Source organism: Hyperolius riggenbachi, chromosome 3 (assembly GCF_040937935.1).
Source record: "Hyperolius riggenbachi isolate aHypRig1 chromosome 3, aHypRig1.pri, whole genome shotgun sequence".
In the NCBI taxonomy this organism is placed as follows: Eukaryota; Metazoa; Chordata; class Amphibia; order Anura; family Hyperoliidae; genus Hyperolius; species Hyperolius riggenbachi.
The window spans coordinates 313,360,676-313,374,439 of NC_090648.1; the positions used below are offsets into that span (position 1 = coordinate 313,360,676).

Genomic DNA, 13,764 nt, shown 5'->3' on the forward strand with positions numbered 1-13,764 from the left:
GTTAGAATATGTTGGCACTGTGTGCAGGCAAAGTTGTTTTAGAAGCCGCTGTATCGAGCGGCTATGGCTGCATTTGGTGCACCATTCTGGCAAGTAGCATGCAAGTCAGAGAAGGTATAAATGACCAGATATAAGGCAATATTTTATTGCACTGTACTTAACATATGATCTGTTGACATGTCTGTTTGTCTTTTGCGTTTTCCATTTCTGGGAAACTGTACGATTTCCAGTCTAGTGTCAACCTAGCCTAAAGCTAAGAACACAATTGTAATTTCTGTCAGCCAGCAGGGATTGGGGCTCAATCCCTTGGATGACCGATCATGGGCGAGTTCTGTAGAAACACATTGCTAGCCTATGGGCCATGGGGAGGGGCAGAAGAACAACAAGCGTGCATGACAGAGTGACTACCTGTGGATGGGGAAATAGTCAGAGCAATGCAATCGGGGGCTTTCTGGGCATCGTTTAAGATTCGGCATGCCAGATCTTTAGGCAACGTCAGGCAGCATGATCCTCGCCCAAGGTGCTCTTTATCGGTCACCTTGACCAAGTTTAAGTAGTGTGTGTACATAGCTTTAGGGTAGAATCACACATCAAGCCACTCCATTGCAGCTCAGATGTGCATCCATAAAATGAATGGCAGCAGTCCACCTGCTGCCTGGGAAAATGTGCTGATTGCATTATATCACTATATATCACTGAACCACAACAGGCAGGTGTGAATGGGTCTATGCAATATCATAACAGCTGTATAACTTTCTGCAGTGACTTTTGCGTTTAGCTGTCAGGACTTGCTGATATAGGATTCAGGTACACAGTGTATGCAAATGCGGTCGACTAGCTAACACTTCCAACGAGTGACCTAACCACACACACTGACACTTTGTAAGTAGATTTTGCATACAATGTGAGGCCTGAATATATACCAGCATTCCTCTGCGAGACAGGTAACAAGGCACAACTGGTAATAGTCACCTGAATTTTAGTGGCAACAGCAATCCAGATGATAGCAGGAGATGTTGATAACACAGAAGTCCAGAAACAATAGCTTATGGGTATGCAGGTTCCAGGACCAGGAGAATAGACCAGGAGGTTGTTAGTCCTATAATGATGTGCTTATGGGTATGCAGATTCCAGGGCAGGATGAGATAAGAAGTCCAGAACACAGGAGTACTATATAAATGTCACGGTACAGAAGGGCTAGGCAAAAATCAAGGTCAGGCAATCCAATGTTCAGGGAAGGCAGCAAACAGGCAGAGTCCAGTAACAAGGAGTAAGTCAAAGTCCAGAAAGGCAATCCACAAGTTTCAAAGAGCACCCAGCAGTAAGCAGAAGCATACGCTAACATGGGCAAAGTCAAAGTGCACTCAGCCACCTTAAATATATCAGGCATCCAATCAGTGGCCGGCCACATGCACACAGGAATCAATCATCACACAGGAGATCCCTGCCTAAGTGTCATGTCATCTGATAGGAGGTCAGCTGATACATAAAAATAGTTCCATCTGTCAGCTGACCAATAGTCAGCTGACCAACACCTTGACAGCCCAATGTGTCAGCTGACACCATCTCTGCCGCCGCCGGAGGGAGTACTGTGGCAGAAGAGAACGCGGTCCCCGCCCACCAGTGACATCATGCGCCCGCTGATTGCCACGGGCGAGCTATGCAGAGCGGCGGCTGAGACCCGGAAGTGCGGCGATCATCGCAGGCGCGGTCGGAAGGTGAGTTTATTACAGTTGCTGATTGTAGTGGCACTCACATGGCTTTCTAGCTGGAAGGTGGGGCGATCCCAGAGTTAAGGGCCATTAAAGGTATGTGTTAGGTTAATTAAGTGGGAAGTGAAATCTTAATTAAAAATTAATGAATTGTGGAATTGGACTTTAAAGAGAACCAGAGACGAAGCACCCTCATGTATTTTACTACATTTATCAGTGGGAACATGACAGTAAACACCTACCCTGCTTTTAGTTTCATTCTTATCTGCTTAATTAGTCTGTTATCAGCTGTAATAAGAATCCCAGACTGAGACTTCTGTGGAGTCTTTTCAAGCCAAATCCTGCCCCCTCCTGGCTCAGCTTTGCTGCTTTGCATACTTAGAGCTCTGATGACATGGGAGGGGCTGCTTCTGCTGAGAGAGAATCTCTGGAACAGACAAGTGTGGCTGCAATATGATCTGTGTGCTCTGTGTGCACTCTGTCTGCATAGATAATGATGATGACTGCAGTTTCATTCCTATGAGAGACACTTCCTACAGGCAGCTGCACACAGGGCTGCCATCAGAAATGTTGGGGCCCCTCACACATCATCAGGACTGGGCCCCCCGGGCAGGGACGGATCAAGACCAAGTTGCGCCTGGGGCAAAGTCAGGTTTTGGCGCCTAAAGGTCAGGTTTTGGCGCCTAAACTGCCATTCATTTTGCCGCCTTTTTAAGAATTCAACAAACTGCGCCTGGGGCAAGATTCCCGCTTGCCCCCCCCCCCCCCTAGATCCGTCCCTGCCCCCGGGCCCACCCACTGGCTACTGTGCCCGCCCCCCACCCCATGCCCGCCAGTAACTGCTTTCATAGGCTAGGATTAAGGATATTTTAGTGGAAAATAATATGAAAAAATGGGGGGAGCAGGCATGTGTAGTGGGCACTCCTTATGTCCACCGCTTCCCCCGTTCTCCTCCGTCCCCCTCCGTTAGTCAGTAGCGACCCCCAGGACTTCTGGGTCGGGTGGTGGCGGCCTACTGTGCAGGTGATGCTCAGTGAAGCATATCCTTGTACGCATTTACGTGGATGGGAGCACTCTGCGCATGTGCACTACGTAACTGTGACATTACAACTACATAGTGCACTTGCACAGAGCACTCCCACCTGGCCACGTGAACGCATACAAGGTTACGCTTCGCCGGGCAGTGCCTGTGCAGTAAACCATCACCATCCCGACCCTGAAGTGAGTTCTGGGGGTCGCTACTGACTAGCGGAGGGGGACGGAGGAGAACGGGGGGATCGGTGGCCATGTGGAGAGCCCACTACACATGCCTGCTCCGCCTGTTTTTTCATATTCTTTTCCACTAAGGTATTCTTTTTAATGCCAGCACGTTGGCAGGGCCAGATGTGTACTTTTTACCGCCCAAAGCCCATTTTCAAGTTAAGGTTACTGATCACAAGATTCGGGTGATTAAATTGACTGAGAACAGTCAGTGACATGACTATGTACTATTTAAAGTGCTACAGAAGATGTCAGTGCTATATAGCTACATAATAATAATATGGTAGGACATTACACTATGACTATGGCAGGATTAGAGTGTGAGCTCCTCTGAGGACAGTCAGTGACATGACTATGTACTCTTTAAAGTGCTACAGAAGATGTCAGTGCTATATAAATACATAATAATATAATGGTAGGACATTAGACTATGACTATGGTAGGATTAGAGTGTGAGCTCCTCTGAGGACAGTCAGTGACATGACTATGTACTCTTTAAAGTGCTACAGAAGATGTCAGTGCTATATAAATACATAATAATAATATGGTAGGACATTAGACTATGACTATGGTAGGATTAGAGTGTGAGCTCCTCTGAGGACAGTCAGTGACATGACTATGTACTCTGTAAAGTGCTGCAGAAGAGGTCACTGCTATATAAATACATAATAATAATATGGTAGGACATTAGACTATGATGATGCTAGGATTAGATTGTGAGCTTCTCTGATGACATTCAGTGACGTAACTATGTACTCTGTAATGTGCTGCAGAAGATGTCACTGCTATATAAATACATAATAATAATATGGTAGGACATTACACTATGACTATGGTAGGATTAGAGTGTGAGCTCCTCTGAGGACAGGCAGTGACATGACTATGCACTCTGTAAAGTGCTGCAGAAGATGTCAGTGCTATATAAATACATAATAATAATATGGTAGCACATTAGACTATGACTATTGTAGGATTAGAGTGTGAGCCCCTCTGAGGACAGCCAGTGACATGACTATATACTCTGTAATGTGCTGCAGGATATATCAGTGCTATATAAATACATAATAATAATATGGTAGGACATTACACTATGACTATGGTAGAATTAGAGTGTGAGCTCCTCTGAGGACAGTCAGTGACATGACTATGTACTCTGTACAGTGCTGCAGAAGGTGTCAGTGCTATATAAATACATAATAATAATATGGTAGGACATTAGACTATGACTATGGTAGGATTAGAGTGTGAGCTCCTCTGAGGACAGTCAGTGACATGACTATGTACTCTGTAAAGTGCTGCAGAAGAGGTCACTGCTATATAAATACATAATAATAATATGGTAGGACATTAGACTATGATGATGCTAGGATTAGATTGTGAGCTTCTCTGATGACATTCAGTGACGTGACTATGTACTCTGTAATGTGCTGCAGAAAATGTCACTGCTATATAAATACATAATAATAATATGGTAGGACATTACACTATGACTATGGTAGGATTAGAGTGTGAGCTCCTCTGAGGACAGGCAGTGACATGACTATGCACTCTGTAAAGTGCTGCAGAAGATGTCAGTGCTATATAAATACATAATAATAATATGGTAGCACATTAGACTATGACTATGGTAGGATTAGAGTGTGAGCCCCTCTGAGGACAGTCAGTGACATGACTATGTACTCTGTACAGTGCTGCAGAAGGTGTCAGTGCTATATAAATACATAATAATAATATGGTAGGACATTAGACTATGACTATGGTAGGATTAGAGTGTGAGCTCCTCTGAGGACAGGCAGTGACATGACTATGCACTCTGTAAAGTGCTGCAGAAGATGTCAGTGCTATATAAATACATAATAATAATATGGTAGCACATTAGACTATGACTATGGTAGGATTAGAGTGTGAGCCCCTCTGAGGACAGTCAGTGACATGACTATGTACTCTGTACAGTGCTGCAGAAGGTGACAGTGCTATATAAATACATAATAATAATATGGTAGGACATTAGACTATGACTATGGTAGGATTAGATTGTGAGCACCTCTGAGGACAGTTAGTGACAAGACTATGTAATCTGTAATGTGCTGCAAAACATAATAATATGGTAGGACATTACTATGACTATGGCAGGAATAACAAAAGGAACACCCCATTTGTGAATAGCAGAGTAAAGGTGACCATACATAAGGCGATTTGGTGGCTGATCGACCATCCGATTAATATAATTGATTTAGATAAAAATCTATGCTGCCAAGTGGATGCCCGACCAACAATGCGATCAATATCGGGATGAAAATTGGTCGCATTCTTGATCGTGCATGCTGCAAGAAGTTAGGCGACTTGCTTGATTGAGTGCCCAGCGGGAATGGCGTGCAACTTCCCGACAATTGACGAACGCGTCAAAACCCCTGGCGTTCTCCCCCATAATGAAGTATGTCCCCCGGGTGCCCTGTGTAAAGTATACATGACCTGTCCGTGGCCTGTGCTTGTCCCTCCGCTGCTCCGGGCGCATTCCCCTATCCATACACACATGCCCCATGTGGTTTCCTAGTAGGGGCGCACGTGTGACATCAACACACGCCTTTACTAGTGAACCACGTGGGACGCGCATGTTTGCAGAGCAGATATCCCAGGGGCAACGGGGGAAAAGCGCAGGCCACGGACAGGTAATGTATACTTTCCACAGGGCACCGGGGGGACATTTTCATTGGGGGGACAGCGTCAGGGCAGCGAGGCGGCGCACAAGGCTGATTCCATATCGATTTCAGCATTAAATTGATTGGGAATCGGCCTGGGGTGTATGGGCAGCTGACAGATCTCTCTCTTATCAGATTTGTTTAGAGAAAGATCTGTCTCTTGGTGGAATCTGTCCATACATTGCTAGATGTATGGCTACCTTTAGGGAATGAAGGGAAATGACTGTGTGGGGTGGGGGGAGGAGAAGGGGAACACTTGATGTGTCAGAGAGGGCAGAACTGACATAAGACAAGTGATAGGAGCCAGGCAGCTGACAGGTCAGGAGGGGAAAGCCAGGCAGCCCTGTTTCAGCAGCTTTAGATGTCACGGCTGCTCAGGCTGGGGGAGAGAAATATTGGGGGAGAGAGCTGGTCACTGAATCTGCAGCAAAGCAGCTGAGGACCAGGCAGCGTGCTGCAAGTGTGTGCAAAATACCTGCTGCTCTGCACACAATGCACTCTCTCCTAGATCCTCAGTGTCCTAGTCTCCCATCCTCAGGATTCCTCACAGTGCTGCCTGTCTTCAAACTTCTTCCTCCTCCTCCCTCCTGGGCTCAAATCTCAGCTAGTCTCCTCACTTCCTAGCCCCGCCCCTCAGTGTCAGAGAGGAGAGGAGGGACTCTCCTCTCTGCTGTGCACCACGCTCGCTGGAGAGACTGGGGACAGCTTGCAGCCAGCAACCCCAGCTCTTCTGCTGCTCAGACAGCGATGCGGAAATCCGGGGGCCCCGAGCCCCCCTGTAGTTCCCTCAGAGCACGGGGCCCGTCACTGATGTGATGGCTGTCCCCCCCTGATGGCGGGGCTGGCTGCACATCATACCAAAATGAAAGCACACAGATGAAAGGCTGCAGCAGCCTTTCTCATATAGCCTATACAGCACATCCAGAACAACTCATAACCCAGAAGCAGAAGGGATATGAGCTGGCGGCCATATTGGATTTTTCCTGGAGCAATAATGGATAAAAAAACACTAAAAAAGGCACACCAGAGTGGCGAAATTATCAGGTAGAGCATTTATTCTTTACAAGCTATCAACTGATATGTTTATTTTGTGTGAAACGTTCATCTCTGGTTCCCTTTAAAGGCTAGCACAGGGAATAATGCAATTCATGTGGTCAGAATGGGTCACAATACATTGTCACCAAGGGTTGTTGTTTATACCCAATGATAGTGTTCCAACAGCCTTCAGGAAATTATATGTTTCATTAATTAATGCAGAACAATTGGTAATTGCCTTCATTTAGCTAATACCTGACCAACCCACAGACCAACTTATGATGCATACTGACTGACTATCTTGACCACTTCATTAACCACTTGAGGACCGCCCCCAGCCGATGGGCGGCGGCAAAGTCCGGGCCCAAACGACCGCAATACGCCCATCGGCGGGGGCGGCTGCGGGAGTGGCTATGCGGCGATCGCGTCATTCGTGACGCGATCAGCCGCCGGGGACTGGCTCCGCCCACCGTACGCTGTAACCCGCCGGCCGTTTGGAAGCGCCGGCGGGTTACTAGCACCCGGATCGCCGCTGACACATTGTATAATAGGCTTTGTAATGTATACAAAGCCTATTATACTGGCTGCCTCCTGCCCTGGTGGTCCCAGTGTCCGAGGGACCACCAGGGCAGGCTGCAGCCACCCTAGTCTGCACCCAAGCACACTGATTTCCCCCCCCTGCCCCCTGATCGCCCACAGCACCCCTCAGACCTCCCCCCTGCCCACCCCCAGACCACTGTTTGCACCCAGTCACCCCCCTAATCACCCATCAATCACTCCCTGTCACTATCTGTCAACGCTATTTTTTTTTATCCCCCCCCCTGCCCACTGCCCCCTCCTGATCACCCCCCCACCCCTCAGATTCTCCCCAGACCCCCCCCCCCCCAGACCCCCCCCCCCCCTGTGTACTGTATGCATCTATCCCCCCTGATCACCTGTCAATCACCCGTCAATCACCCCCTGTCACTGCCACTCATCAATCAGCCCCTAACCTGCCCCTTGCGGGCAATCTGATCACCCACCCACACCAATAGATCGCCCGCAGGTCCGACATCAGATCACCTCCCAAGTGCAGTGTTTACATCTCTTCTCTCCTCTAAACCCCCACTAATTACCCATCAATCACCCATCAATCACCCCCTATCACCACCTGTCACTGTTACCCATCAGATTAGACCCTAATCTGCCCCTTGCGGGCACCCAATCACCCGCCCACACGCTCAGATTGCCCTCAGACCCCCCCTTATCAATTCGCCAGTGCAATATTTACATCTCTTCTTCCCTGTAATAACCCACTGATCACCTGTCAATCACCCATCAATCACCCCCTGTCACTGCCACCCATCAATCACCCCCTGTCACTGCCACCCATCAATCACCCCCTGTCACTGCCACCCATCAATCAGCCCCTAACCTGCCCCTTGCGGGCAATCTGATCACCCACCCACACCAATAGATCGCCCGCAGGTCCGACATCAGATCACCTCCCAAGTGCAGTGTTTACATCTCTTCTCTCCTCTAAACACCCACTAATTACCCATCAATCACCCCCTATCACCACCTGTCACTGTTACCCATCAGATTAGACCCTAATCTGCCCCTTGCGGGCACTCAATCACCCGCCCACACGCTCAGATTGCCCTCAGACCCCCCCTTATCAATTCGCCAGTGCAATATTTACATCTGTTATTCCCTGTAATAACCCACTGATCACCTGTCAATAACCCATCAATCACCCCATGTCACTGCCACCCATCAATCACTCCCTGTCACTGCCACCCATCAATCAGCCCCTAACCTGCCCCTTGCGGGCAATCTGATCACCCACCCACACCAATAGATCGCCCGCAGGTCCGACACCAGATCACCTCCCAAGTGCAGTGTTTACATCTCTTCTCTCCTCTAAACCCCCACTAATTACCCATCAATCACCCATCAATCACCCCCTATCACCACCTGTCACTGTTACCCATCAGATTAGACCCTAATCTGCCCCTTGCGGGCACCCAATCACCCGCCCACACGCTCAGATTGCCCTCAGACCCCCCCTTATCAATTCGCCAGTGCAATATTTACATCTGTTATTCCCTGTAATAACCCACTGATCACCTGTCAATCACCCCCTGTCACTGCCACCCATCAATCACCCCTTGTCACTGCCACCCATTAATCAGCCCCTAACCTGCCCCTTGCGGGCAATCTGATCACCCACCCACACCAATAGATCACCCGCAGGTCCGACATCAGATCACCTCCCAAGTGCAGTGTTTACATCTCTTCTCTCCTCTAAACACCAACTAATTACCCATCAATCACCCCCTATCACCACCTGTCACTGTTACCCATCAGATTAGACCCTAATCTGCCCCTTGCGGGCACCCAATCACCTGCCCACACCTCAGAACACCCTCAGAGCCCAGCCCTGTTCACCTCGCCAGTGCATTGCTTGCATCTATTTCCCCCCTCTAATCACACCTTGAGACACCCATCAATCACCTCCTGTCACCCCCTAGCACACCTACCCATCAGATCAGGCCCTAATTTGCCCCGTGTGGGCTCCTGATCACTCGGCCAAACCCTCAGATCCCCCTCAGACCCCCTTCCGATCACCTCCCCAGTGCATTGATTGCATCTATTTTCCCCTCTAACCACCCCCTGAGACACCCATCAATCACCTCCTGTCACCCCCCTAGCACTCCTATCCATCAGATCAGGCCCAATACATCCTGTCATCTAAGAGGCCACCCTGCTTATGACCGGTTCCACAAAATTGGCCCCCTCATAGACCACCTGTCATCAAAATTTGCAGATGCTTATACCCATGAACAATCATTTTGAGAAATTTGGTTTCCAGACTACTCACAGTTTTGGGCCCGTAAAATGCCAGGGCAGTATAGGAACCCCACAAGTGACCCCATTTTAGAAAGAAGACACCCCAAGGTATTCTGTTAGGTGTATGATAAGTTCATAGAAGATTTGATTTTTTGTCAAAAGTTAGCGGAAATTGGATTTTTATTGTTTTTTTCACAAAGTGTCATTTTTCACTAACTTGTGACAAAAAATAAAATCTTCTATGAACTCACCATACCCCTAACGGAATACCTTGGGGTGTCTTCTTTCTAAAATGGGGTCACTTGTGGGGTTCCTATACTGCCCTGGCATTTTAGGGGCCCTAAACCGTGAGGAGTAGTCTAGAAAACAAATGCCTCAAAATGACCTGTGAATAGGACGTTGGGCCCCTTAGCGCACCTAGGCTGCAAAAAGGTGTCACACATGTGGTATCGCCATACTCAGGAGAAGTAGTATAATGTGTTTTGTGGTGTATTTTTACACATACCCATGCTGGGTGGGAGAAATCTCTCTGTAAATGGACAATTGTGTGTAAAAAAAATCAAAAATGTGTCATTTACAGAGATATTTCTCCCACCCAGCATGGTTATATGTAAAAATACACCCCAAAACACATTATACTACTTCTTCTGAGTACGGCGATACCACATGTGTGACACTTTTTTGCAGCCTAACTGTGCTAAGGGGCCCAAAGTCCAATGAGTACCTTTAGGATTTCACAGGTCATTTTGAGACATTTGGGTTCAAGACTACTCCTCACGGTTTAGGGCCCCTAAAATGCCAGGGCAGTATAGGAACCCCACAAGTGACCCCATTTTAGAAAGAAGACACCCCAAGGTATTCTGTTAGGTGTATGATGAGTTCATAGAAGATTTTATTTTTTGTCACAAGTTAGCGGAAATTGATATGTATTGTTTTTTTTTTCACAAAGCGTCATTTTCCGCCAACTTGTGACAAAAAAAAAAATCTTCTATGAACTCACCATACTCCTAACAGAACACCTTGGGGTGTCTTCTTTCTAAAATGGGGTCACTTGTGGGGTTCCTATACTGCCCTGGCATTTTAGGGGCCCTAAACCGTGAGGAGTAGTCTAGAAAACAAATGCCTCAAAATGACCTGTGAATAGGACGTTGGGCCCCTTAGCGCACCTAGGCTGCAAAAAAGTGTCACACATGTGGTATCGCCGTACTCAGAAAAAGTAGTATAATGTGTTTTGGGGTGTATTTTTATACATACCCATGCTGGGTGGGAGAAATCTCTCTGTAAATGGACAATTGTGTGTAAAAAAAATCAAATAATTGTCATTTACAGAGATATTTCTCCCACCCAGCATCTGTATGTGTAAAAATACACCCCAAAACACAATTTACTACTTCTCCTGAGTACGGCGATACCACATGTGTGGCACTTTTTTGCACCCTAACTGCGCTAAGGGGCCCAAAGTCCAATGAGTACCTTTAGGATTTCACAGGTCATTTTGCGACATTTGGTTTCAAGACTACTCCTCACGGTTTTGGGCCCGTAAAATGCCAGGGCAGTATAGGAACCCCACAAATGATCCCATTTTAGAAAGAAGACACCCCAAGGTATTCCGTTAGGAGTACGGTGAGTTCATAGAAGATTTTATTTTTTGTCACAAGTTAGCGGAAAATGACACTTAGTGAAAAAAAAAATTAAAATTAATTTCCGCTAACTTGTGACAAAAAAAAAAAAAATCTTCTATGAACTCACCATACTCCTAACGGAATACCTTGGGGTGTCTTCTTTCTAAAATGGGGTAATTTGTGGGGTTCCTATACTGTCCTGGCATTTTAGGGGCCCTAAACCGTTAAGGGAGTAGTCTTGAAACCAAATTTCTCAAAATGACCTGTGAAATCCTAAAGGTACTCATTGGACTTTGGGCCCCTTAGCGCAGTTAGGGTGCAAAAAAGTGCAACACATGTGGTATCGCCGTACTCAGGAGAAGTAGTATAATGTGTTTTGGGGTGTATTTTTCCACATACCCATGCTGAGTGGGAGAAATATCTCTATAAATAGACAATTGTGTGTAAAAAAAATTAAAAAATTGTCATTTACGGAGATATTTCTCCCACCCAGCATGGGTATGTGTAAAAATACACCCCAAAACACATTATACTACTTCTCCTGAGTACGGCAATACCACATGTGTGGCACTTTTTTGCAGCCTAACTGCGCTAAGGGGCCCAAAGTCCAATGAGCATCTTTAGGCTTTACAGGGGTGCTTACAATTAGGCACCCCCCAAAATGCCAGGACAGTGAACACACCCCACAAATTACCCCATTTTGGAAAGTAGACACTTCAAGGTATTCAGAGAGGAGCATAGTGAGTCCGTGGCAGATTTCATTTTTTTTTGTCGCAAGTTAGAAGAAATGGAAACTTTTTTTTTTTTTCTCACAAAGTGTCATTTTCCGCTAACTTGTGACAAAAAATAAAATCTTCTATGAACTCACCATGCCTCTCACTGAATACTTTGGGATGTCTTCTTTCCAAAATGGGGTCATTTGGGGGGTATTTGTACTATCCTGGAATTTTAGCCCCTCATGAAACCTGACAGGTGCGCAGAAAAGTCAGAGATGCTTGAAAATGGGAAAATTCACTTTTGGCACCATAGTTTGTAAACGCTATAACTTTTACCCAAACCAATAAATATACACTGAATGGTTTTTTTTTTAATCAAAGACATGTAGCAGAATAACTTTCGCGCTCAAATGTATAGGAAATTTTACTTTATTTGAAAAATGTCAGCACAGAAAGTTAAAAAAGTCATTTTTTTGACTAAATTCATGTCTTTTTTGATGAATATAATAAAAAGTAAAACTCGCAGCGGCAATCAAATAGCACCGAAAGAAAGCTGTATTAGTGACAAGAAAAGGAGGTAAAATTCATTTAGGTGGTAGGTTGTATGACCGAGCAATAAACCGTGAAAGCTGCAGTGGTCTGAATGGAGAAAAAGGCTCTGGTCCTTAAGGGGCGAAAAGACTGTGGTCCTGAAGTGGTTAATGACTATTAAAATAAAATTTTGACTTTGAACAATGGGAGAGATTTAGATCTCAAAACCGATATTTTAAACTATTAACTGTTGATATGTTTTCTGTGAGTAACATGGTTAGAAATATTTTTCATGGAATGTTCTAATGCATGCAGAAGAAATTGTAAAGTATGTGAAATGTTGGATTCTCTGGGATTAGATTTGGCTGTATTTCCCTTGCTTCAGCTTAATAAACACATTTGGAAATATGGAATGAGAGAATATTAATTATCACTAATATCCTTTATTTACAATAAGTACAACAATAATCTATACACAATTTCATGCATAGGTGTTCATGTATGCACATAATTGGGTACAAATTAAAGCAAGACTTTTCTCATAAGTGTTTTAATAATGTTAGTGAATCTAAAGAGAAAGTGAGGCCAACAAAAACCTACAAACATGAGATAAAACATGCTAAAGGCACATAAGAAGTTTAGTACATCAGGCTTATTGTTTCTGCTATTTTAAACATCTACTAGTGGAATTATAAGACAGTGGATTGGCTGTTTAATAAACTCAATGCAACAGGTATAGGTACTTTTTCTTTTATTATTAACACTTTGTACAGCGGAAGACATGGCAGCGCTTTCAAACAGAAGTTATACCTGAATGATCTATCTGCATGGATGTGCAGAGCTCTAGGACCTGGACTATATTACACACCTAGCACTCAAAACAGGTAAAGGAGGGCGTTAGCTTCAGTAAATAATGTGTGCACAGATTATTACCTAATAGACTTCACCGCGGCGATGACGGACCCTCTCGGGGAAGGCCTAATGCTGGATACACACCATGCGTTTCCGCGTTCAATGCGTCCGTCGATACGCGTCGATTCGATTATTTCCGACATGTCCGATTCAAGCTTCGATGGATCGTTAGGTCGATTTGCCATACTTTACATGGCAATCGACCAAAAAATCATCGAAATTCGTTCGGAAATGCTCGGAAATAATCGAATCGACGCGTATCGACGGATGCATTTGACGCGGAAACTCATGGTGTGTATCCAGCATAACACTAGCCTAGCAATAAAAACATAATATTCCTTGTGCTGCTAATCATAAATGGTATACACATTTCATCAAGCAGGCAGACAGACAAATGACAGCGCTCAAGGCTGCACCTGAAATCAAAACTAACAGAGGCATGCAG

The 13,764-nt window shown here is 45.7% G+C and overlaps 1 protein-coding gene across 1 annotated transcript in view; it reads right to left on the minus strand.

Annotated features, from left to right (window-relative positions):
• Window positions 1-6,197, minus strand: part of CPM (carboxypeptidase M) — a 130,344-nt gene extending 124,147 nt beyond the window's left edge. The window contains exon 1 of the mRNA XM_068276703.1: window positions 6,147-6,197. The gene's annotated coding sequence lies outside the window, so the exon portion shown is untranslated. The remainder of the gene's footprint in view (window positions 1-6,146) is intronic.
• Window positions 6,198-13,764: the final 7,567 nt, after the last annotated feature.